Source organism: Mustela lutreola, chromosome 2, assembly GCF_030435805.1.
Source record: "Mustela lutreola isolate mMusLut2 chromosome 2, mMusLut2.pri, whole genome shotgun sequence".
NCBI classification, from domain to species: Eukaryota; Metazoa; Chordata; class Mammalia; order Carnivora; family Mustelidae; genus Mustela; species Mustela lutreola.
In genome coordinates, this window is record NC_081291.1 from 31,314,876 (window position 1) to 31,342,598 (window position 27,723).

Below are 27,723 nucleotides of genomic sequence, written 5' to 3' on the forward strand. Positions count from 1 at the left end.
TGGAGTCAGATGGATATGGTAGTTGCTCTTCTAACAGCTTTTACATTACCTACTGACTTAAAAGATTGGGACTAGCATTGCTAGTCTAGCACTAGCTAGGACTTGCAATTTTGCTAGGACTTGCAATATTGCTAGGACTAGCAATGCTAGCATTGCTGGACTCCTTACACTTGGGAACAAAATCTGTCCTACTGAATAAGTAATAGAGCAATTAAACCCTCCATCCTGGGGCATGGACTAAACCAGGATGAATTCCTAAAAAGCATTATAAGAAGGAAAGATAGGAAAATACACCTTGAAAATGGACAAAACCAATATCATAATAAATCATTAGGTAATGCTGTCCATTGGAAACCTATTCTGTTTTGTTTTTCTTGGATAGGAAGCCTTATAGACCTAACTTCTAATCTCTATTTTGTAGTAATTTCATCTAAAAATGCTAACCTCTCGTTGGCAAAGACATCTTATGCTTTCATTAACACTCTCTTCTTCTCCCAAAATTCTCAGCCTTTAAAAACTCTGCCAAGCTACTCAACTGGTCTGAAGGATAATCCATTTCCAACAAGCTTCTTTTCCTCCATTCTTAGTTCCTATTGTCGTCTGGCTACCTTTGCCACCTGCAGGTTTTTATTTCAGTGGTCTCTCAATAAATCCCAGTGTTCTCAGTCAGACCAGTAAGGTTTCAAGGCCTGTGGCCCTTGAAGTCAGAATTACCTATCTCTAAATACTGGCCCTGCCACATTTTAGACTAGGGACTCTGAAACAATTGCTTTTAATCTTTGTGCTTTAATTTCACCAGTAAAAGAGAAAATAATAGTAATGCCTACCTCAAGGTAAAACACTTTAAAAACTAAGAATACCTGCCTAATGGATTTTAGCTGTTTTTAAAAAATTATTATTTTTAGGGATTCTCTGCCCCACTGAAAACAGCACAGTACACTGGAACAGACACAATAATAATGGTAATAATAATACCTAACATTGATTGAGCTTTTACTACGTGCTCAGTAGTTCTAAGTGTGTTAGGTGTATTAATTTACTTTTTATAACTCTTTCAAGTTGTCCTATTATTATCCACATTTATAGATCAGGAAACTGAGCCTCAGAAAAGTTAAAAACTTGCCCACACTCTACGGCTGAGTAAAGGATCCAGGCAAGAATTCAGTCCAGGCAGTCTGGAAATTGCTACAATGCGTAGTTGTGAAGTTTCTGACTCGAAATCAGCATACCTGGGGTCAAGCCCCACCTTCATCACTTGCAAACTGAACTTGTGAGTTCAATCCTTCAGTGCCTGCCTCTCTCTGCACTGCAGCTTCCTCATCTTTAAAACGAGCATAATTGTTTCCCATCTATCTACAAGATATGATAAGAAGTAAATTAGAACAGTTTGGAGTCCCTGATTAGTTCTCATGAGTGTTGATTATTCTTCTTAATTTTCAGTGATGTTTGTAGAAGTGTTTTATAAACTCTAGAAGAGTTTTTTAAATGTAGAGATGATATTGCTGCTCATGATAACTGCGAGGGCCTTGATCACTGCGAGACATTGAGAAATGAATCCAGGCTAAAGTCTTCTTGGCTCTTGGGAGTTTAGGATGCTCTATCCTCTTTGTTAATGACATAACATTTGGGGAGATTACGTCACTGCTCAACTCAATAACAAGGATTTTGAAAAGTAAGTTTCCTGAGATCATTTCACTTCTGCCATATCCTCTGCCTACTAAAAACAAAACTGTTGAAGACTTGCTTGTTTTGTGCCAAAAGTCAATGATAAATAAGGTGAATCACTACAGCTAGAGTGATCTTTTCATAATTCAAATCTGAGTGAACCATCCCTTGATCATTATCCTTCAATGTGTTCATTGCTCTGGAAATTAAATCCCAAATCCACATCCTGACCTGCATGTCCGGGATGGTAATCTCCCTGCCTCCTTCTTCAGCCATGACACACTCTTCATTTTCTGCTCCCACTTCGCTGGTCTTTCAAACCCCTCTCCCCACAGCGCTCTTGGGTGGGCTGTTCTTTCTGCTCAGTACATTCTCGACCCAGCCTCTCCTTCTTCTAGTTAATTTAGCTCATGTGTCACTTCCTCAAAAAATCTTCACTGGTCTTCCTGACGAGGCCTTCCTGAACAAGTTTTTTGGGGACCCCATTGTTCTCTTCTAGCATACTCAGTATAACTAAACATCTATCAGAATGATTATCTAACTCCTGTCTCTCCTCCAGTAGATGAAATGTTCCAGAAGTCTATCAAAGGGTCAAGACTTTTGTACTCAATTACATATGTATCTATTGATGAATGAAGGAGAATATTCTGCCATCTTTAGTGATTTCTCCATTCTCACTTGCAAAACAAATTAATTGGAGCCAAACTCTCCTGCTTTTCATCCTCTTGAATAAATGACTTTCTTCCTGGAAATGGTAGAATTTGGAAAAGTAAAGAACAACACAGAAAGCCCTCCAAGATTTTCCAAATAGAATAATACAGAAAAAGCAAAAGAATAGTGATATTTTTCTCCCTTGGTATAGAAACAGTAGAAAGAAAACAAAATAAAATGATGAAAGAGAAGGTAAGTAGATTAAATTATAGCGACTTCCAAGAAGCCGTCAATCAAAACTTCTTTTTAAGGAGAAACTGGAACAAAGGGAGAAATAAACATAATGGGATTGTGAGTGTTGATGAGAAAATGTAAGAAGGAACCAATGCTTCATTTTCTTTCACAGCTTTAATTTGATTTAATATTCTGTCATAGTTGCTGTGTTTTAGAAAAATGTCTTTCGGGAATTTGCTCATGTTTCCTGTGCACTAATGAAAGCCTCATTGAGAGGCTGTGTGGCACACTAGTGTGGAATGGGGAATTTGGAGTCAGATCTATGTGCACTCTGCTTGGCTCTACCACCCACTAGCCACGTGACCCCAGGTAAGTTACTTCTACCTTGACAACTCACTTTCTTCATCCATTAAATGGAAATAATAAAAGTACCTATTTCATGGAGTTATTCAGAGGAGCCAGTAAGATAAAGTAACAAAGTCTTGGCATACTGATTGGCACATAGAAGGCACTTAAGAATTAGCTGTCAGTATTATTATTGGCACTTCCTGGTTATCTTTCAATGTTCTAATCTAGAGGCCTTGGTTTGCAGGTAACTGTATGTATGCCACATTCTAGGTCACTGTTTGGAAGCGCAAGTGTGGACTCATGGTCTTAACAATACAGTGAACTCCGTCTTTCAGAGCAGGATTCATGGTTTATGGCTCTAGAGAATTAACCAGTTAATTTACCTTGTCCTGAATCTGGGAGTCTCTTTCTTTCTCCTTCTGAATGCCTAAGAGAGTCTTCTTCTGGCTTATTGCATACTAAAGAGTAATATTTAGAGAAGAACCCCAGGTTACTCAAAGTAGTGTGGGTGATTCATCTGAAGACTCAAACATCTGGGTATGTTTGCATGGGATTACTTAGGGATAGAAGATACTGTTATTATCCAGTCAAATCTAAGATTAAGGACAATGCTTTGCTTAGAATAACCAAAGAATTGGGTTGGAAAACACCTAAGAAATCATTCAGTCTACTATTCCCAAACCTGTATCATTATTGGAATCCCCTGGAAACCTTTAGATTTCCAGTCTGACCCAAACCTACCAAATGTGATTTCAACAAAATAGAATGTCAATCTTAGGTCTATACCTCTCCCCAGGGAACTGGTTAGGGAATGGTGGTGATTGGTCACACTTGAGAATTACTGGTATAAAAGAGAACTGGCAAATGGGCATCATTCCACTGCCCACCCTGTGAACAGGGGGTAGCTACGAGAGTGCTAGAAGCACTGTATCACTATTTTGGGGTCCAATGAGAAAGTGTTCTGTGATCAGTTAACAATGTTTCATATGATCTTGGGATAGGAAGACGATAGCTCTTGTGCCTTGTACTTAACAGTTCTGATCTGATTCAATACTCTAGTAATCAAGATGTGGAAAGAGAATCAGAGAAAGAAATTGAATTACTGTATCAGTTGGCTTTAGCTATTTACAAACATTCCCCAACATTAATGAGTTAAAACAACAATCATATATTTGTCTTGATTTTGTGGGTTAACTGGGTGGGTTTTCTGTTCTGGCTTAATTTCTTGTCTTAGCTGAGGCTGAATAATTTAAAATAATCTCACTCGCATTTCTTGCAGTTGGAAGACCAGTTAATCTAGTGACATCATTCACAGCCTGGCTATAGGCTTAACTACAGCATCATCCAGCTGGCTAGTCTGAACTTGCTCACATATGGCAGCATGGATATCAGCAGCCAGAAAGAGCAACACCCAACATGAAAACACTTTTAAAGGCACTGCTTGCATTGTATGTGCTAGTGTTTCATTGACTGAGCAATGTCACTTAGCCAAACATGGCTTCAAGGGGTTGAGAATTAGATGGCCCCTCTTGATGGGAAACAAAATCACACTGCAAATCGTATGCACACAGACATGAGAACATCTTGTGATCATTTTGCAATCATCAACACTTGCCTAAAATCATACATTTGATTTGTAGAAGAGCTAGGACTAGGACTCAAGGTGCCAACCTCCCAGTTTAAAGTTTTTGCCTAAATTGAAACCAAAAGAAGTATTATACATATATAGCCTTTGATACATATTTGGACCTCAAAGGTAGGACAGGTTTGGCAGAACTGGGGTTAGAGATGGCCCCTTACACTAGACTGTAAGATGTAGGACTTGTCATCATCACAGATACCCTGAAGGAAGATGTCCAATGGGTTATAATAGACAGGCTTATTTCAATCAAAGTCATATCTAAGGAGACCCAGCGTGGTGAGAGGGGTGTGGCAACTAGAGATTCCTAAATAGTAGCTGCTTGGGATCCATAGAGTGATACCATCATGATTCTAGATGGTCCCAAAACCTGCTGGTAGGAATGGGTCAGCATGGAAGGCAAGAGGGGGGCTTTTCAGAGCAATGTAGGTTGTTGACTTCTAGGGTAAGAGCCTCAGGTTTTCTAATGCATAACTTTAAGGGAGGCCATTCATGTGGACCAAATGTGAATGGCATGCCCTGGAGTAGTATTGTACAACATGGTGGCTTGAGTTTCCTATCCCAACAGGGAACAAAATTATCCCAAAAACAAAGTATTGTCACAGTCAGACAAATAGTGAAATCTTTATGACAATACTTTAAGCAGTATATATTATATTTCAACAGACACACACAGGTTTGGAAGGTGGTAATAGAAATGCTAAGAGTTATAATTTTTCATAACCTACTGTTTGCTAGACATCATCCTAAGGACTATCTAATCATAAAGATTCACAGAGCATAGTTATTTTTAAAAATCAAAAACAAAAAAAACACCTATTCTCTAGATGAGAAAATAAGGCTCAGAGATGTTACGTGATTTATTCACCAAAGGCAACACAACTATCTAGTTAGTGAAGGCACTTAACTGCGAACCCAGGTTTGTTTGAAGCCAAACCCTGAGCTCTTTCTTCTATAGCAGCTTTCCTCACCTCAAGTAGACTTTAATGTAGCAAGCAGCTCTGTTCCTGGACTGGACCATCACCAAGACCATCAATGACCCCCTCTTTAAGATACAGTCAGCCATTTCTCCTTCCAAGTATGGACAAATGACTAGCTTGAAAATAAATCACTTTGGCTTCCATTTAGGAAGATAAAATAGCAGAATTTTTATTGAAGTCATGAGTCTAGGAGGAGAAACTAAAAAAAACCCCTCTAAATATCATTTTTGCCCAGTTACTTGGAAATCCGGCAATTATCACATGATTACTCAGGCTGGTAATGAAATTAAGATAAAGTTTCATCAAAATAGCATATGCAATTTTACAGTCGCAACAGAATTGGTGTAAATATGAGCAGATGTGTCTGAATCTCTCAGATTTATAAATACAGAAACATTGTTCCCATTTGGGGTAAAAATCATTCTTTACTCTGGATGTGGGAACAGTATAGCTCAGGGCCCCAGTGCTGGCAGAGATGGTGGGGAGTCATAGCCAAGAGGCCTCCTCATTCCCTGCAACTTCCAATGGCAGATGCTCTTACCTGGGAAAATGTCTAGATTTCTGGCAGTGATTAGAGACCTTGGGAAACTGAGATAAAATGGTGAACTATGTATCAAACCAGAGGGATTTTTCCAGATAATGCACTGGTTCTTCTCTTCCAGGAAAAGAAGCAAAGTCATGCTAACAATGTTTTGAGTTCAAAATACAAGCAAGTTTGGGGCTCCAAGTGTACAGTACATCAAAGGTAGCTTTGTACACATGACATGACTTACCCAGAAGTATGTTTTGCCTCTCCCCCCTGGGAATTGTCTTTTTACAGAAGAGTTAACAGCTGAGCCATTAGTAAGGAGCATCTGTTATTCTCCAACAGGGTTTAAGGAGGAAGGAAGGTAAGAGAGAGAGAGCGCATGCGCGAGCTCCCAGTTTCTGATACCAAGACCCCAAGGGGAGGAAGCAGGAGGAAGCAGTTATGCTCAGAAAGGCCAGAGAAGTATGATCGAGAGCACAGGCAGAAGAGCCTTGGGTATGTCCCCTAACTTCTCCAAGCCTTCTTTTCCCATCTCTAATATGGTATTTTGTGTACCTGGCTCCCAGTATGCCTGGAGAAACATGAGTTACTATTATGCAGGTTTTTTGGCGGGGGGTGGGGTGGGAGGTGGGGGGGGGAGTATAAAAGGTGGAAGTCCTCCCCACAGAACATTCCTGCTGCAGGTGTTCCATCCCTCCTGTCTGAAGCCTCCTTCAACCCCCTCCGGAACAAGACATTGGCAAAAAGACCAAAGCAGCTGAGTCATCTCAAGGAGTTTTTATCACCACATCCACTAAGCACTTCTCCAGTGGAAAAATACCCAGTGCTTCCAAGCAGCAGTCCTGAGCACAGGGGTGGGAGGGTGGGGGCTTGAATGATTGGCACAGCTTCCTTCTCGTGCCAAAGTCCCAAAGAAGCAAGTCCTTTTCCCTCTGCATTACCTGAAATTAGGGGGAACTGTCAGTGTGGCTGCTTGGACACAGGCCACAAAAAATAATGCATGCACCTACTAGCTGGCCTCTCCAAGAACCATTCTTCAACATCTGGGCTTTCTATCCAGGTCTTTCCTCACCACTGGTGGGAAATGTGGTTTGGGGGAGAACATGTTTTGGTGAAGATGTCAGCTTAGATGGGCCATAAAGAAGAAGCGCTAGTACCTTCAGCTCTCCCTCATAAGAGAGAAGACCCCAAGCTCCAGACGTGGTCTTCAAAGTAAAATCTCTTCCCTGTCCCTGTCCACTCAAACATAACTGTCCCCTTGAAACCTCCACTTACTCATGGAGGCACTTTAAACATAACACGTTCCTCCACAAACTCTGAGCATCTCATCCCCACTTCATGCACATCTCCGCTCCTTGCTCTTTTATTTATTTTTTTAAGATTTTATTTATTTATTTGACACAGAGAGAGAGAGATCACAAGTAGGCAGAGAGGCAGGCAGAGAGAAAGGGGGAAGCAGGCTCCCTGCTGAGCAGAGAGCCTGATGCAGGGCTCGATTCCAGGACCCTGCGACCCGGACCTGAATCGAAGGCAGAGGCTTAACCCACTGAGCCACGCAGGCACCCCTGCTCCTTGCTCTTTTAAGTGTGCTTTTCTCCCTAGTCCCTCCAGCTAGAAACTTTGGAGTCACCCTCAATTCTTCATTTTATTTCTCCCATTTCAGTATGTCCTGTTGGTTTTACCTTTAAAGGATTTCCAGGATCACATAGCTTCTGTTAACTTTAAAAAACCAAAACCAAAGACAAAAAACAAAAACAAACAAACAAAAAAAAACTAACCAACCAAACAAACAAACAAACAAAAACTGCAGGGTTGGGGGCGCCTGTGTGGCTCAGTTGGTTAAGGATCTGCCTTCTGCTCAGGTTGTTATTCTGGGGTCCTGGAACTGAGCCCCAAGTTGGGCTCCCTGCTCAGCAGGGCATTTGCTTCTCCCTCTCCCCATTTGTGGCCTCTTTCTCTCAAGTAAATAAATAAAACCTTAAAAAACTATTTTTTTTTTTTAAATTAAAGAATAAAACTGCCAGGGGTGCTTGGGTGGCTCAGTTGCTCAGGCAACAGGTTCCTGATCTCAGCTCTGGTCTCATTTCAGGGTCTCGAATTGGAACCCCCTTGTTGGCTCCATGCAGAACATGAGGCCTATGTAAAAATAAGTAAATAAATGAAAAGAAAACTGCCAGTTATTTTACCAGCAAAAGATGAGCTTACCAGGGAATACCAGAATTGCAACCCAGGGCTGACTGCCTGCAGCTAAACTATCGTTAAATCCCAGAACAAAAGAGGAAGCTGGCTTTTTTATAGAGAGGTGAAACCTTAGAAAACCTTTGCTCTTAAAAACAAAAAAAGGTCACTGGAGTAAACTGGGTTTTGGAAGTGCAGTGGCTTCTCATTGGCTGAGTTGTGACTATCTCTCATTGGCTGGGCTGTTGCTGGGGGCCGCGGAAAGCCTTCCCACCTCCTGCTGGGCTGGTAAAGCAATAACTAAAGTGATATCCCTAGACACCTGCGTGGTTCAGTTGGTTAAGCAGCTGGCTTTGATTTCTGCTGAGGTCATGATCTCAGGGTCCAGGGATGGAGCCCCACTCAGTGCGGAGTCAGCTTGGGGATTCTTGCTCTCTCTTTCTCTCAAATAATTAAATCATAAAGTAGTATCCAGAGAAGCTCCATCTCTTCCCATAGATTAACAGTTGACAAGGAGTGGTAGGGCTTGATAACTCCCTCTGCCGGCCGCCCAACTCCATTTTAGTAGGGTTTCCCTTTACTAATTCTCACACTTCTTACTAATGGTGCTATTACCACCATGATCTAAGTTAATATTATCTCTTATTTGGGTTCTGTAGTAGCCCCTGTCTGGTTGTCCCTCTGTCTCTCCTGCATTTCCTAATCTATTCTCAACCCAGCAACCAGAGTGATCCTTTTCTTTTTTTATAAATTACATATAATGTATTATTTGCCCCAGGGGTACAGGTCTGTGATTCAGCAGGCTTACACAATTCACAGCACTCACCATAGCACATACTCTCCCCAATGTCCATCACCCATCCTTAAACATACATCGACCATGCACTTCTGTGTTCCAACCCTCTCATCTCACTTGGTTTCTTAGAAGCCACTCTTTTCTCCTTAGCCAGTAAATCCTTTATAATCTGCCCCTGCCTTACATCTCTGGCTTCTTCTGTTACTCTCCTCCACTCACTTCCCTCAGCTGCATTGATCTACTTGCTCTTACTGAAATACAACATTGCAGCTTTGGTTTTTGTTTTTGTTTTTAAGATTTATTTATTTATTTATTTGACAGAGAGAGATCACAAGTAGGCAGAGAGGCAGGCAGAAAGAGAGGGGGAAGCAGGCTCCCTGCCAAGCAGAGAGCCTGATGCGGGGCTCCATCCCAGGACCCTGGATCATGACGCAAGATGAAGGCAGAGGCTTTAACCCACTGAACCACCCAGGCACCCCTGCAGCTTTGGTTCTGCCCCAGGACATTTGTACTTTCTGTTGCCTGTGACTGAAATACCCTGAACTCTTAACTCTTTCAGGTCTTCATTTAAATGACACCTTAAAGCCTTCTCAGATGCCTGTATTTCAAATTACAACCCTACCTTCAGAACCCCTTACCTTCCTTCTCTGGCTCAGTTTCACCATAGCATTTATCATCCATCATCTGTTAGGTAACAGAATTTATTTCCTTATTTTTTATGGCCTCTCTACTTGTCCACTGGAATTTAAGCTAAATGAGGGGTTGGTGTTTTGCCTCATTTGTTTATTGCTATATTCTTGGCACCTAGAACAGTATCTCTACACGGTCGGCATAGTAGATATGCAATAGCTATTCACTGAATGAATTTTTACAATTCTATGAAGAGGCCCTGCCGAAGGTAAAGTGCTATGGGGGGGGGGGGTAAAAGACTATTGAACTCTGGATGATTCCAGATCTAATACAACTTGTATCCATCAACCTATTGTCTAATTTTACTTTCTAGCTCTAGATACATTTACAATGAAAATAAATATTCACTTAGCCACCTTGTGAGTGTTCCTCACAGAGATAGAAAAAGTTCCAGTGTTGCCTGTGGAAAAGGTATTAATTACTAGGTCCTGATACATTCTCAGTATGTTTCTCTAGTGATGCCATCTCTGTGACCTGGTAGACATGAAAAAACTCTAAGAGTCTGTATTTGTGGCATGTTTGCCCTTAAATGAGAAAAACTGTGTGCACAGTGGAAAGAACTCAGGAATCATACCAGGCATCAAATTCTGCCTCAGTTGTGCAGATCAGGCATTTTACATTTAGAATTCTCTGCCAATGAAAAAAATACATAAGTAGATGCTGGAATATATACACATTCTATGTATCAGGCAATGTACTTAGTCAACCCTTTCATACAGAAGAGGAAACAGCCTCAGAGACATCAGACCATGGGGTCAGTGTGGCACTCCTGGTGGGTAGGAAAGCTGGGATTCAAACCCAGATTAAATGCATTCCAACACTCCCACCTAACACATCCTAACACACTTCCAAGTATCCTTAGAAAATAGAACTTTTTATTTTTATTTTTTTAAAAGACTTATTTTTTTGGGACACCTGGGTGACTCAGTTGGTTAAGCATCCACCCTCGGCTCAGGTCATGATCCCAGGGTCCTGGGATAGAGTCCCACATTAGGCTCCTTGCTCAGCAGGGAGCCTGCTTCTCCCTCTGCCTGCCACTCCCCCTGTGTGTATACTCTCTTTCTCTGACAAATAAATAAATAAAATCTTAAACAAAGAGAGAGAGAGAGATTATTTATTTATTTGAGAGAGAGCACATGCACCTGATCATGGGGTGAGGAAGGGCAGAGGGAGAAAGTCTTAAGCAAACATCACATTGAGCTCTGAGCCCAATGCAGGGCTTGATCTCACAACACTGATATCATGATCTGAGCCAAAACCAAGAGTTGGGTGCTTAACCGACTGTGCCACCCAGTGCCCCCCCCCCAATAGAACTCTTTAAAAAGTTACTAACCAACTATGAGATATTCAAGCAACGTTTACCCTTCTGGGTCTCTGTTTCCTTGGCTGCATGATCGAGGTGTGTTTTGCCCCAGTTAAGGACCCATCTGTTCTGAGCAAGATTAAACCTCATAGGGTATTATCATAGGGAAGAGGAATATGAAGGGACCAAGACTTGCCAAAAGGAATTTATTCTGCCTTTATTGCCTATCAAGTCCAGTGCTCAGCAATATCCAGAGATTTCTCAGAATTGCTCACTTTCCTAATTGGTCTTGGGCACCAGGATGGGCCAAACTGTCTCACTGTTAGAGGCAGACCACAGAGGGTTGCCAGCAACTCTGCTTCTATGACTGGAAACATGACCAGGACAATGCAGGGGAGGTATCCTCACCCCTTTCTGGTTCCCTCCAGGACAGAAACTGTGGCCTGGACTTCATCAAACCCAGTCTTTAATATCATCTGTGACCTTGAGGGATGACTATGACTTTGAACTTTTTTTGGTAAAATCATAGAGATTAAGCAAGTGAGTTTTCTAAGCCAAAAAGAGATCTGAGCAGGAAATTTGTAAAAGGAAGATGTGCATCTTTCTGTAGGTATTTTGCCTATCTTCAGGCAAAGTGCATATAAATTTTACTATGTCTTCCTGAAATCTAACAGCTTATACAGTCAACCTATTGACATCTCAAGAGGAACTGTGTACTGGGTTCTTTGTGGGGAAATGTCCCACGGTTATTGTAGTGTGAGACTTGAAATTCATCATGTGCTCCCTTGACATCTGGTAAAATCAGAAGGGTCTCAAATGAGCTAACTGTAAGTCCCCTTCCCCACTTTGTTCTGTGGAAAAGGTCTCCTGGACTTGTTATCAAAGGGACCAAATACAGTTCCTGAGTATCCCAACTGGTGGGTTTCAGTTCCCTGCAGGCCCATAGAATTACTCAAATAAACCAACTACACACTCCCACTGGAATGAGGGGTTACCCTAATCTCTTAGTAATACAGAGCCTGCTTCCCACAGTCCCTGATTATTCACTCTGTTCCCAAGCACAATGGCCATGTGGCCCCGTGTGGCCTCTGGTATCCTCCCCCAGACTGTGAGCATATGTGACGAAGAAACTGCTGTCAACTCCATCTGTCTGGTGTTGGGTGTCTTGTGTTTGGTCATCCCCAAAGCCCAAGGGTGGGGATCCCTTCACCAGAGGAGTGAAGAGAGGGTGATCAAAACAGGCATGTTCCATGATAAAATAACTTGTCTCACTAACTACCTTTTAGGACAAGGTCAAGTGTTCAAGTTTGAAATGAGGATGAATCGTTATATGATGGCTCTGTCACGAGTTAGGAGACAAATGCTGATGGTCTCAAATTTATGACCTCCCCAACTGTATTTCAGTCTTGTATACACCCAGACTTCAGGCCATTGAATGACTGACTGTTTTCCTAGCTTTAGATATTTCAAGAGTTGCAGGGCTTCACTCGATAGCTTTGGCAAACACATAATAAATGTAAGAGTCAGTAATCAATTGTGTAAAGTTAATTGATTCTCGCTTGGCTGTAACACATTTTTGTTCAAATATCTGTTCAGAGTAGAGCTTCAGTTACTGTGTCTAATAAATGAGTCATTGTTCCAGATGGTTAGTTAGGCCCAGTTAAATAAATCTTAAAAAGTATGAAAAAATGGGCAAATACCCCACTGACTTGTTTGAATTCCTTCTCTGAAAGTCTTTTTGAAAGCTATCGGCACTGCACCGTGGTAGTAAAAACAAATTAATACCTCTTATGAAACTCTTACTTTGCCATGACGAAGTTATAGAAAAGCTTTTGGTCTTTATAGAGCAGCTGTATGAATTACGTAATGCTTTGTAACAAATTACCCCCCAGTCTAAGCAGCTCAAACCAACACCTACTGATTATCTCACAGGTTCTGCAGGTCAGGAGTCTGGGTAGGATTTTACTGGGTGCCTTTTGCTCCGAAGTCCTCATAGGTCACAATCAGGCTGTCAATTCTCAACACTGGATTCATTTCCAAGCTCCTCATGGTTGTTGGAAAAGCTTCAGTCCCTTGTGGGCTGTGGGTCCGAGAGCCTCAGTCCCTCGCCGTATCTCATGGACCTTTCCATAGGGCAGCTCACAACAGGGCTGCCAGCTTTTCCTGGGGAGGGAGAGAGAGAGAGAGAGAACAAAGGTAAATAAGGCACTTTTGGTGGTGGTTGTGATCTAATGCCGGAAGTAGCAATCTATCCCCTCTGCAGTATTCTGTTCCTTAGACTCAAACGATTAGGTCCAGCCCATGCTCCAGGGAAGAGAATTACATGAAAGTGTAAATACTGGGGTGGGGGACACCGCTGGGGGTCATTTCGGAGTCTGTCCACTACGGCACATGGTGCTGGCTCACGTGGCACACAGCATTTCTGTCCGTGTGAGGCCATCCCACCTCAAGGACCTGCAACTCGCTGAGGGTGTTCTTTAGCCCCAAGAGTGTGTCTGGCTCACAGAGGGGATGGACCAGAGTGCTGGGGAGCTCACACCTCCAGGAACGGGCCTTAATCAGAAAAGGCGGGAGGGAGTAGTTGAATAAAAACACAGGACCCTGAGGCTACCGGGCTTGCCCAGCATCTCTGAAGGCACTGAGCGTTCAGTTGTTCCCACAGTGGTAACTGTTTGTGAAAGCAGCCTTTGTTAGCTATTTTCCCAGCTGGCACTACTTGACTTGCTCTCTCCTTCACTGGCACCTCCTAGAATCACCTGTCAAGGTACTTAATTCCCGTACTTGTCTCAGGGACTGCTCCTGAGGGAACTAAGAAAACCTCAGACCTTAAACATTTCCCACATGTTACAGCAATACCAGAAGAAACCGCCAGGTGCCAAGGAATTACATAGCTTGTAAGTGGTTCTTACTTTCACTTAACAATCACTTACTGAGCAATTGTCCCACGCATACATACAGCTGACATCCTGGACACCCCCAATTTTAAAAAGTCCTATTTTTACTTTATGGGCTGCTTTTTTTTTATGATTTTATTTATTTATGTGATAGAGAAGTCACGAGTAGGCAGAGGCAGACAGAGGGGGAGGGGAAGCAGGCTACCTGCCAAGCCAAGAGCCCGATATGGGGCTCGATCCCAGGACCCCGAGACCATGACCTGAGCTGAAGGCAGAAGCTTAACCCACTGAGCCACCCAGGCACCCCTATGGGCTGCTTTGAAATAAAGAATGGAACTCCTTATTTGTTCTTCATTCTCATGTTAGTTGCAGGTTTGGGAGAGAAATCTACAGGCTAATAATGCTTGTATTTATTCACTATTCAAACTTTGTGGACTATCTCTGTGTCCGGGGTGTGTGTGTGTGTATTTTTGCTGGCACACTTTTTGAACAGTTATTTGATCATCTCAACTTCCATGTGCATGTTCCTCAGGATCTAATCCAGTCCACCTCTGAAAAGTTGCTGGGAAGGAAGTAGTCTAGGGAACCATTAGGGTCCCCCTGCCCAGCAGCCTTTCTGCCAAATCTGTCACCATATGGAGGACTGGTCATGAACAGTCATGCAGCTGGGTACACTAGGAATGAAGTGAATGAAGGAATGGATGGATGGTCAGTCCATGGCCTCAGCCTGACAGGATTAGTGATGCATTCTAGAATGTTCTTCTTCTTCTAAAATCAAGAAATTCAATTTTAAAGCTTCCTACACCTTCATTGAGGATGTCAATGAGAAATTATGTGGTGGGAATCATCTCAAATAACATAGCATACTTTGACCTACATTTCAGGGAGAGCAGTTGTCTCAGATAAACAATCATCTCTGACAGATAATCTCCTCAATAAAGAATTCCTCGTATTTGGAAAATTTCCCCCAAATATCCCACCCCTGCTGATCAATTCAAGAGGTGCCCATGACTACCATGGTTGCAGTCTCAAAAGAAAATAAATATAAAACCTCTCCACAACAACTACAAAACAATTCTAGCAGCATGATGGGTTTCCCTTCAGCAAAATCTCTGCTCATGTCAATCTAACTGTGGTGAGATTTGGAATCCCCAAGCGCCATGAGTACAAGAAACACTGGACAGGTTTTTGTGTGGAAGGAAGAATGTCTGCCGTCTCACACGTGCTCAACTCAAAATGACTGAAAAGATTTTCCTCAGGGTGTTTTGAAAGCACCCGCCCTTAAGCTGAGAAGGACAGCGAGATTCCAATTTGAAGAGGGTAGCTGTTTGTAGAAAGTGGTGGAGTTGAAGCTATGACGGGGTTGCATCCTTACCTATACTCGGAATCAGTAAGAAATGGTCGCTGGTGTATAGAGACTCTCAGATTTCTTTAGGATGACCCTCCCTCCTTTACAAAGCACTTCAAATATGGAACAAGGAGCCAAAAAGGGAAGGAAGTATTCATGGCTGTTGCTGAGAAGAGTGATGGCCAATTATTGTAGGGAGTCTGACATATTTGGATTAGAAATACAACCCGGCCATGTTCACACTTGCGTGGCTTCAGCAAGTCACATTTGCTGAGTGTCAGTTTCCTCATCTATAAAATGGTAATGATGGTGCCTCCTTCTCAGGGTTGAGAATTAAATAAAGAATGCAAATAGAGATTGGCTATAACCTTTCCTTCCTGCGGGGAAGAAGCTGCTCTTCAGACTTTTATATATTTAGAAGTGATTTTTAACTGAACTGGGAAATGCCATCCTGTTTGTGGCCAGTCATATCATAACAGCCTTGAGAAGAATTTAAAATAGTCCAAAGACCATTTACTTGACCCAGGGTACTAAGAATGGATTCTGAATGGAGAGTGGCTTTTAGGAAGAAGAGACTCTTCATGTCACCTTCAAAGCTTTCCAGTTTCTCCATGATGAATCCCAAGCAACTTGGCCGACTTGGACTTTACCTCTCCAGCTAGTTTTAACTCCTCCATACTTGAGTGATCATCTGCTATTTTTGTCTCTCTGGCCTCATGCTGCCTTTTTGGTAATAGCAATTTGGTTTTATTCTGGGGACTCATTTCTACCCTAATCTCAAACAGTGGAAGAGTTCTTGTGGGATATTCTCCATTGTACTGCCCCTGGGCTAGCAGACATATGGCCAGGTCAGTATGAGCTGCAGCAATTCGGTGGGAGATGGTTAAGTAGGAATTTTCGCTCAATGTGTGCCAGGACTGTAACTTTCAGTGAAACTATCGGGAAAGGATTCTCTTTCCAGGGTAAAGTGTATGTGGCTAATGAGGACTCAGATTCTTGAGGATGTAAGCTGAGCTGCTGGATTCACTTTTAACTGAACTTGATAATTCCCTAGACTTCTAAGTCTATAAATTTCTATTTTATTTTTATATTTTTTATATATGTTGTATTTTATGTTTTGCTTAAGCCCATTTTGGTTGGGTTTCTCTTGCTTAAACAACAACAAAAAATTATTGTCCCATACCCAGATGATAATGATACTATATAACATTTGTTGGAGCACTTATTATGAGCCCGACATTGTTCAAAGTCCTTAACAAACTTTGTATTTCACTTAATCATTATAAAAATCCTACAACTAGGCACTAGTATTCGTTCTCTTTTATAGGTGAGAGAAATGAAGTGAGATTTGTTTATTCATTTTTAAAGACTGTATTTATTTATTTGAGAGAGAGAGAGAGAGTATGTGTGAGCTGGGGGAGGAACAGAGGAGTAGGGGGAGAGAGGGGGAAAGACTCCACACTGAGCACGAAGCCTGACTCAGGGCTCAATCTCATGACCCTAAGATCATGACCTGAGCAGAAACCAAGAGTCAGACACTTAACCAACTGAGCTACCCAGGTACCCATGAAGCAACAGGTTTTAAAGAAAACTGTGTCTACACAGCTAGTAAGTGCTAGAGGCAAACCCAGCTCTGTCTGATTTCAGAGTCATGCTCTTTATGTTAAATAAAACATTATGATTAATAAAAGGGAACCAATGTCTTCACATAATGGACAATAAACCTTTGACATTTTGTGTGTTTGTCCAGGATGTAAAGAATTACTCTAAACCACATCCTTTCTATTCTAGAAGCAGTTCTCAGTTCCAGTCTTCTGGATTCTTCAGCTAGGGTGGTCTTATGAAGAGGATTGTGGCTACTAGAATTAGCATGCTGGCAGCTATAGACTTCAGCCAACATAAGAGGACGGAGAAATGATTCCAGTCAAAGGCTGTCTTTGGACTTTATCAATTTCTTGTGTGTGTGTGAAAAGGGAAAGAGAGGAGGGAGTGGAGGTGGAGTATTTATGAGAAAATGTGGGCAGCGTGTTGAATTTTGGTGGTTTTAAAGCATTTGCTTTACATTATTTGGACTAATTAAAATGAAAGTTTCGAGGCTCCTGAGAGTTGATTCATTCCCATCATCCTAATATAGATGAATCAAGTTCCATTTGGTTGACGGTCTGTACCAAATTTCTCAGTGTTGGCTGACAGCCTTGGAAAGATCTGTTCATTTTTACGTTTCAGTGAGTCATTCTACACACACTGCCGGCATTGGTTCCTTGCGGGGAGGTGGGAGGAGGCAGGAAGTTTGCCAAGCAAAAGTGATGGGCTTGGAAGTTCACTGGGGGACAGGAGGCCATCAGCTTTTATCCAGAACAAATTTGGGGTTTGGGTTGTAGCTTTTATTCCTGAGCAGCTCAATATTGATTAGCATGGGTATCGTGCTCTTGGGACAAGGATTCAAATTATATAGTCTCTGGAAGGCAAAGCGAATGGGTTTCTTTTGTTAAAAATTCAACTGATTGGTCTTAACAAATCACACACACACACACACACACACACACACACACACACACATATGCACATGTGTGTGTATCCCTTCCCCCCAAAACAGTTTCTTTCATATATGAAATGCAGTTTGGCATACTAAAAATAAGTAAATGCAATGGAATCTAACAGTTCTCAGTTTAAATCACAACTATGCCATTATTATCTGGCTTTAGGACCCTTAACATCTTAGAGGCTCAGTTATCTTCTCTTTAGAATGGGGATGATCTTCAGTTTTCATGCATGTTTGTGAAAATTAGAAATAGTATATTCTACGTGCCCAATACATAGTAGGCACTCAATAAAGCCATAACTCACAGCATTTAGAATCTGAAAGATCCTTATATTTATTCTTTATTTCTGATCCTACCATTTCGTAGATTTTGATAGTTTGGATTTGGGCAAGTCACTCGACCTCTCTCACTCTGTTTCCTGTTCTGTAAAATGGGATAATAACATTTAGGAGGATTTTTGTGGGATTGAGTGATGCATTATAAACATTTTAATTGTGCTAAGCCCTTTCATACAATGCACATAAAGTATTTCATATAGTTTCCTAACATATAGTAAGAAATAAACATTGCTATTATTATTAGGTTAAATAATAGAAATTGCTATTATTCAACCATTTCGACCTACAAAAATGGCAATTTCATATGGTTCAACTGAATATTAATGTTCCTAAAGGATACCTACAGTTGTCATCAAGATTCTGTGCCTAATAACCCAGTAGCCTAGACGCTCTTGTTTTGTTTGAGAAGTAGAAACCTGAGACTAATTGCTACCATTTTTCCCTCAGGACTTTGGGCTGTGATTGGTTGAACTTCACAGGAGTCTAATTAATTCACCAGGTTCCCGTGAACTTCTCATGAGTTTAAGAAACCAGGTTTCCCTCCTAGTATTACAGGAGTAGGAAAGTAACCCTAGAGAGAGTAGCTAAGCTTGTGGCCTGTTGCCAGAGGATGTCAGCTCATGCTCCTTCAGTATAATACTCAAATTCCAGATTCTCAAGAATTCCTAGATTTTGCCCTGCACTGGGGAAATTCATGACACAGTGCTTTGACTTCTCTAGCTTGCAGTGAATTCTCCTTGAGCATTATCTTAAAGATTTCCAAGAGGAAAATAGGAATGATGTTGGAGATCAGTTCTGTCTTTATCAGGAATGTCCCGTGGTAATTGATTTAGGCCAACTCTGAACTCAATAATAGACAAGTTGAGACTCTAGGAGATCATACAAGAGGATATGGTGGCTTGAACAAGAGTGATACAGCACTAGCAATCAGGGACAAACATAGAGTATATGATATATTTAAAAGGTGACCAGTAGGACTTGCTGAGTGAGTATTTGGATATGGGAGATGAAATAGAAGAGAAAACTCAGTTGGGCATTGGGTCAACAGTGGTGCCATTTCTTCAGGTGGGAAAGACTGAGGATATGGAGGAAATCAAACACTCTAGTTTGGCTGTGTTAAATTTGAGATGCTTACATATTGGATTTCTAAGTGGAAATGTTAAGGAAGCAGTTAAAGATACAATGTGGGAGTTCAAGGCATAAGTTGGGGCAGGGGATTTATTGAACATCACTCTGTGTTCTCCATTATGCTATATTTTGGGAGAGAAACAAAAGACAAATGGTTGGAGAAAACACTGATAAACAGAGAAATAATAGGAAAAGAAAACAGAGAGATTGAGCATCTGAGGTCAAGAAAAGATAACGGAGAAAAAAAGGACTAAGTGTCAAACCCTTCTTGAACTGAATTTGTAGAAAGGGCAAGGCAATGGGCTGGGCACTTTTACATACAGTAGCTTGTGTAATGCTCACCTCAACCTCTATTCTTCTTGAGAAAACCGACACTCCTGGAGTTTAAATAACTTACCTAAGTATCACAGCTAGTCATGGGTAGAGCTGAGTCTCTAAACACATCGACCTGACTCAACACAAGCCTGTGTTCAGATGAATAAAATCTGTATTCCTCCTTGTCAGTAAAATAATATAATTTATTAACAGTGAATAAGGAACAATGCTGAAGAAAAACACAGGTTTTTCTTGGCCTGCTAGATGCCTATCTGTAAATCATCACCCATGGGTGTTCATGCCCTTCGTGTCTGCAGAATAAACACCTCATTTGGATGCAGCAGGAAAAAAAAGAAGTAAACAGAAGACAACAATTCAAACTAGGGTCACTTCTTAAGAGTAGGGAGCAGTTTTTTGTTTTTTTTAATACCATATGTCATCTCTACGGTCTGAATGACTTCTTTTTGTTTTGGTTGCTATAAACACACCTAATCCTTCCCCTGGGAATTTTCTGACCTGTATATAGATTAAAATTGTCTTCTACTCACTCTAGACACTCAGTTATGGTTTACAGTTAGCTATTCCATATTCTCAGCACACTGGTCCTTTTTGTACTGGCTTTTTAGCAATATTTCTCCAAGAATTCATTGGTTTACTTAATTGGAATATCCAAGGGATGAAATTCTTTTCAGGCACAGATGGATTCAGACATGTAAATACTACCGTCAGGGATTCTCTCCCCATCTCGGCTCTACACAAATCACTTGGCCTCTTTTTCAGACAGGTGTTTTACCTGTGAGGACTGCATGGTATCTGGTATTACATAGTTTTCTTCTTTATCGTTTAGGATGATGGAGGGGAAAAGAGGCTCTGTCTCTCTGTCCCTCTATTAACTGTCAGGAAAGAACTCTGATTTTTCCCTGTTTGTATCACATGCCGTCTCTGTGGCCAGTCACGCAGGAAGATGATTGGCCGGGTCTGGGTGGGACGCTTCCCCTTGCAGGTATGAGGTAGTCGAGCCCCTGCGATGTACAGTTCTGTTGTTACCATATGAAGCAGAGGAGGGCAGTTTCCCAACATAAACACAATAGACGAGTATTTCAGTGCTTAGACTGGATGTAGGCCATGGCTGCTATTGTTGTTACTAGCACTGTAGCTATTTTTATCCAGCCTGGGGCAGTATCCAAACCCATACAACAAACCCGAGATTAGCAGCAGGTCCCTGGTTGGATCATTGTCATAGAAAGGGTCTTATTTTCTTCCTTCTTTAAAGAGAGTTGCCTGAATCCTGAGCTCCAAGGAGCCCTGCAACCAGGTTCTGAGATCTTATCAAAGGAATGACAAATTAATTTGGAAAGCAGACCCATGGAAATGTCTGAACAGATTCAATTCTCTCTCTGACCTAACAAATGCAACTTTCTTCTTTAAATCCAAGGCCAGTTGTATGGAGAAGCCATTCCTTTTCTTCTTGATTCTAGGAAGGCAAATCCGGTTTATTATATCTGCAGGATTCAGGGCTCATGTAATAATTGCTTTTTGATGGTCCTTTTGTGAGTTTCCTATAAGTCCGGCCAACACAATGGGTAGTTAATTTAGGACAGAGTTTACTAACTTGATACACACAGCTGTCAAGAACTGCCAAGTTGTAGCTCTCAGAATTGGCCTGAAGTTATGTTCTGTTTGGTATGCACAATGTTTTAATAATTTGATTTAGTTTCCTTTACTTTAAAAACAAGTGGTTTCACATTTAAAAAAAAAAAAAAAAAAAAAACTGTTTTTTAGGACACCGTGCTGGCTCAGTCCTTTAAGCATCTGTCCTTGGCTCAGGTCATGATCCCAGGTCTTGGGATGGAGTCTCCCATTGGGCTTCCTGCTCAGCGGGGAGTCTGCTTCTCCCTTTGCCTGCTGCTCCCACTGCTTGTGCTCTCTCTCTCTCTCTTCCTCTGACAAATACATACAATCTTTTTTTAAAAATGCTGTTTTCTATCTTATTGGAAGAGGTGGCAACACTGGGCCCACATTCCCACATTCGGCAGTTGATGGGAGCCCAACAGCAGCTACCTCTTTCGTTGGGACATAGAGCGGTCCGTCAGGAATGCATTCTGGTGCAGGTAATAAAGGTTTAAACCATAGGAACCAAAGGTTTAAATCATGCTTGCTTAACAAGGGAAGGCTTGTTTAGATTTCTTCAAGAGCTTAACAGCAGTATCTTTCTACCTTTTTCTCCCATCCTCAGTATAGTGGCATTTTCTTCTTCCTCCCTATCATACCAGTAGGAAGGGAAAGAGGTCATTCAAGAGAGCAGTCCTTGCCCATTTATCTCTTTTTCAAGGAAAAAGAAGATGCCACCTAGACATCTCTCCCTGGACCTCATTGGCCAGGGCTGGGTCACACAGCCACATCTACGTGCTAGCAAAGGATATTTTAGAATATAAAAGCTGTCAGTGAGGAAAGTGATATAATTAAAATTTAAAAAAATTTTAGGTTTCAAATAAATTTATTTGCACTATAATAAAAATTAAAACTCCAAGATCTTACTTGGAGACATAATCATTTAACATGAACAATTGGAAGTTGTTTCTTTAGTTATATCAAATATGTTATCCATAGAACCACATTACTTTCTCCCTGTGTTGTTTTAAGATCTCATTGTTTATTTATTTATTTGTTTATTTCTTTATTTATTTTACATGTTCACATGGTAAAACCAATCATGGCTAACTCACATTAAGCAGGGAGTACTTACTGTATGCCAGACTCAATGCATGGTGTGTAATCGGTACACAGTACATCTCAATGAAGGCCAGACAAATGAATTCAAGACCAGTAGAGGGACAGTGGTCTTGGTTCTTCAGCCCTGATGTAAATGAACACTGAAGAGGGCTGGTCCAGGGCAGTGAAAGATAACCAGGCACAAGAAACAGATTGCCCTAGATTTGAGTCTCGATTCTGCCATTTGCTCATTGTGGGTCTTCAGGTCAATCACTTAACTTTTTTTAAGAGGAGGATAATTTCCACCCCTCCAAGTGGTCTAAGAATTAAAACAGATCATGAATGTTCAGGTCTTGAGTTCAGGTCCTCACGCAAGGTGAGGAGCCAACTGATACAAGCTACTGTTATTACTCCGTCAACCATTGTTTTTTCAAGGCTGTGTAAAAAATCACGCTGCAACTCAGTGGCTCACAATAACAAGCATTTCTTTTCTCTTGTGCATGGGCCTGAGGATCAGCTGGAATAGTTCTTGGGTTATGGGTTGACTGGGTTTGACTCCCTCCAGGCTCTGAGCTGGGTTCAGTTCTCATCTTGCTTAGATCTGTGTCTACCTAGGGATGATTCTCTTGTGAGGAATGGCAGGCATGCAGGAGAGCAAGGAAAAGCATGCTAACATATGAGGGGCCTCGGTTTCCATCATGTCACATTCTAGGGGTGAAGTGAGTCACGTGGTCACACCCCCGGTCAGCGGGGCAGGGAAGGGCTCCATTCAGTGCCCATCTAACTCTCAGCTGCGTACTTTTTGCTTCTCAGGGGGACATCACTCCTTCTATACCACACATATGTACTCTGTGCCTTTTCCCCATGTGTTCATGGAGTTTGGTTGCTTTGAATTAAGTAACAAAGGCAATAGTAAGAATGTGTTTCCCATGATATATATATATATTTAAGATTTTATTTATTTATTTGAGAGGCAGAGAGAGAGAAGAAGTAAGGGGAGTGGCAGAGGGTGAAGGAGAAGCAGACTCCCCAGTGAGTGGAGAGCCTGACATGCGGCTTGATCCCAGGACCTTGAGATCATGACCTGAGCCAAAGGCAGATGCTTGACCACCTGAGACATCCAGGCGCCCCTCCCATGATATTTTGAAGCTAACTCTCTCACAGGACCAAAAATCATGGGCCTTTGATTTATTTTTCATGCTCTGCCTCCACTTCAGCAACACTGACGTGTTTCCCAGGAAACTCTATGGTGTCATTATGGGAAGACTGCGTTAGTGAGCTGACCTATTTAATTGGTCCTGTATTAACCCTGCATTTCTAATAAGTCACTCAGAGAATTATACAATTTTATGTACAGCGCTCTGTAACTCAGTTATGTTTGGAATTACTTTGCTACAGACTTTAATATGCTTTTGTCTGTGTCACAAAGCCAGATGACATTTCAAGGATGTTCTTTCTAAACGTTTACCATTTCACTGCCCAGTTATTTGTCAAAGCTGGATTAGATCCTCGGCACATATGGATTTAGTATTTGTAAGGGAGTCTAAAGCCTGATCCTACCAAGGAATTTAAAATTTTTCTAATATACAAATATGAATTGTGTGGGGGAATGAGTCACCTAGCTAGTGAATGAAACTTGCTGAGGTCCCAGCATACGTAGTTTAAGGTGCTTTGCTATTCTCTACCCATCTTTACAGAAGCAATTGCTTTCCTGATGTCATTACTTTAAGAGGTTTCTATTTTTATTATTATTTTCAAAAGATTTTATTTATTTCTTTGACAGAGAGAGACAGCAAGAGAGGGAACACAAGCAGGGGGAGTGGGAGAGGGAGAAGCAGGCTCCCTGAGGAGCAGGGAGCCTGATGCGGGGCTCGATCTCAGGACCCTGGGATCATAAGCTGAGCTGAAGGCAATAGCCCAATGACTGAGCCACCCAAGTGCTCCTAAAGATATTTTTAAAAAATAGTAATTAATGTATATTGAACATTTATGAAGTACCAGACACTAAATGCTTAAAATGAATTGTCCTATGTCAATTAAATATGTAAAATGTAAAATCACATTTTACAGATGAGGAAAACAAGGGTGGCTGAAAAGAGAGCTTGTCAGATTCACACAGTACTAACCAATGGAGCCAGGATTTTAATGTGGGAAGTCCTACTCCTGAGTCCCACCCCCACCCCCTTCCAGCATTGATGGTAGACACGAAGAGGGTTACAAAATTGGAAGTTCTTATTAGGAAGTTACATGTATTGGAAGCATCAAAGAAGAAAATGTCAAACTCAGAAGTGAGTCAGATCTCTACACTTCCTATTAGGAAAATAAGAAAAAAAAAATGATTTGTGAAATTGTTTCAGTGAGTGCTCCAACCAGTATTTACTTTAATGGCTTTGTAAATGACTTTAGTCCCATATTTATAGAATCATTAAAGACTGAGGGGATTATTTATAGTTTCTCAGTCACGCTTTACTGCATTTTGTGGGGGAAAATATAATTCAAAGAGATATATCTGAGAACTTGGTGGTTTTCAAAGGCCTTGGAATACATCCCAGTGGGCTTTCAAGGGCTGCTGTATTACCATCATTATTTCTTGTTTTGTAATATAGGGTCTACCCGCACAGAGGGGGATACAGATGTAACATACTCAACACCAGGTACCATATGCAGCAGTACAGGCAGAGCAGATTGGCAGGGCTGCCTCTATATGTAGAGTCTGGAGGGATACATGAGAAAGGATAGGAAGCTTCGGGGCTGGGGACAAAAGCCACTTAGTGGAGAGAGGGGAGCATCCTTCAAAAGTGATGTCTTTCCAAAAAAAAATTCTAATGGTTGTATGACAGTCATTAGGGCTATAAAGAAAATATTTTGGACAGGGTAGCAAAATAGGAATAGGAAGATGATGAGGTAGTAGACAAGTTGCTCTAAGGCTGGTACCTTTTTACAGTAAGTGCTAATTGATACCTCTAGCCTGATCCTCAGGCTCTATAGTTCCCCTTCTTCCAGTACCAGTATCAGAGTTTCTTTGGGGGCCATGAATTCTCCCCCACTGTATGTCATCTTGGTAGAACTGCCATTCTAGGTACACTGTCCTCCCCTTGCTAAGAGGTGGGCCTGGAACCCAAGCTAAAAAATTACCCTCTGCTTCCCAGTATTCTGATTCTTTAATGGAGTAAGTGAAGGCAGCAGAAACATTTGGAGTTGTTTCATCCCAGCTGTGGTGGCTGATGAGCTGGCCAATTTGTTCTTGTTCCCAGGATGCCCAGAGCATCCCTGGTTCCTGGTAGCCTTTTCTCTGTCTGGTTCTTTGGCCTTTCCCTCAAATCTGAAATTTCTCCTTAGCCCTTCCAATGGATTACTTTGTGTTTTAGTCAGATGGACCTGATCAATTTCTGTTGCTTGAAAACGAAGAATCCTACTGAAATAGTTGGTTTTGTTACAATTAGATGTAGAAGAAGAACTTCAAAGATAAGATTTCTGAAAATATCTAATACATGGTTTCAGAAGAGTAGCATTATGTAAAATTCTGAGGAAAAAAATACAGCGAAATTGTTTTCAGGAGCTGTTCAACTGTGTGATTTCCTCTACAACCCAACGGAGGTCTAAACTATAGAACTGAAAACAAATTTCTAAACTGATCTCTCCTTAGTAGTCATCACAAGAACAGAGAACAGAAATCCTGAATGTTTGTCAGAAAGAGCTCTCCTAGTCCCTCCTCCCACCCCTGTATATACACAGGTTTCCCTACTATCCAAAAGTAGAGCCTATGAACACTTTCCTAAGCTCGTGCAAAGCAAAGAAGCAATTACTATTAATTTCTATGGAAACATTATTGAGCATTCCCAGACCCTCAAAATATCCTCTGTTAGGCTATTCTGATCCCTTAGGACACATCTTTCTAATGGATGCACACAATAAATCGAGATAAAGCACAGATGCTCACAGACACAGGTAAAGCTATGGTGGTGTGATGCTGAGATGCTGAGTGTAGTTCTGGGAAAGGAGCTCACTGGAACCCCTCTCTGCATGTGGGGTGACCACTGTCTACAAGGGCTCACTGCAAAATACAAGCTGAGTGCTATTTTTGTTTTTCACCTTTTTTTGTTGTTGTTGTTAAGGCAAAAATCCTCTTTGGATTTCTTTCAGTTAATGAGAACAGGTACTAATGGAGGTCTTTTGTAAAAGGGAGGTGGCTTAACATGATTTTCTAAAAAACAGGGTTTTTTTTAACAGCTGTAACTTAGCCTCCAGCCTTCTCCTCTGAATAATTGTGTGTTCTTCCTTATGTTCATTCAACAAATAGTTTTCTTTTCTTTCTTTCTTCAGGTCAGGGAAGAAAGTCCTGGTGTTACTCTTTAGTCTCGGGTTCTTCTGAGAACCCATGAACTAGTCTGGGGGATAATCTATAGAGCACATAATGGAATGCTCTCCATGTCCAGCAGCTTGTCATAAATAGATACATCCTGCAATTATCATCAGAATGATTTGTTATCATTTGCGAGTAGATGAAGAAGGGAGATGCCAGTTACTCATCAACATTCAAATCCCAAGAAGTTTTCTATTCATTCACTTTTCGAGTAATTCTTTGGGTCTGGCTGGTTTTGCTCAGCCTTTTCCACTCTTTCCTAGTTTCTCTTCTGCCAAACATCTAATCATGCTTGGATGCATTCTGCATAATAAACATACTCTTTGCACGTTTTATGACTATTTTAGTACAATAACATTTTAACATCAGTCTGTTCCTTCTCCAGATCTTTCTTTGGAATAACTATTTAGCACTTGGGCTGAGTCTGTTTTCAGAATGAATGGTGATAATAATAATAATAATAATAATAATAACAGTAATAAGGTCTCCACCTTGTTCTTGATAACTGAAAGCATATGTACTTGCTTGTTTGTGTGTAAGATATGGAGGAATACATTGTAATTTAAGCCCTCCCTTGATTCTTTCAGATACTCGACTGGAACCTCTTCTTTGATGTAACCAGAAGTCAAGACAGTTAGAATATGGTTCAAGTACCCCAATGGAGAAGAAGGAAGCTGGGGTGTGGATCTACCAACTCTCCAACCAATGTTGACTGAGAGCTGTCTTAGGGGTATTCATTCTCCAGTCTTCCACCTGGACATGCATGGACCAAGTATGTTCCCACAACCAGACAAAAAACCCTCAGAGGCTCAGATATTCACAGGAAGCAGCTCTTAATGTGAAAAGACTGGTACTAGGGGCTGGGCACTGACAGCATCATTTATCCACTTTGCAGATCTCAACATACAGGAAGTGGGGGTGGCTGCTCTATGAAGAGACGAGATTAGATGCTGCTTATGCAGTATGTTTTGGAAGGAAAGGCATCCTTGCTCCAAGATTTCTCTTTTTCAGGAGAGATTCAGAGATTTCTATATTTCAGAAATATAGTCATTGGAGAATTATTTGTTTG

At 41.3% G+C, this 27,723-nt stretch overlaps 1 long non-coding RNA gene across 1 annotated transcript in view; it reads right to left on the reverse strand.

Moving 5' to 3' along the window:
- The window catches only part of LOC131824092 (uncharacterized), a 231,202-nt gene that overhangs the window by 13,701 nt on the left and 189,778 nt on the right, over positions 1-27,723 (reverse strand). The window contains exon 3 of the long non-coding RNA XR_009350744.1: positions 12,932-13,176. This is a non-coding gene — a long non-coding RNA (uncharacterized LOC131824092). The remainder of the gene's footprint in view (positions 1-12,931; positions 13,177-27,723) is intronic.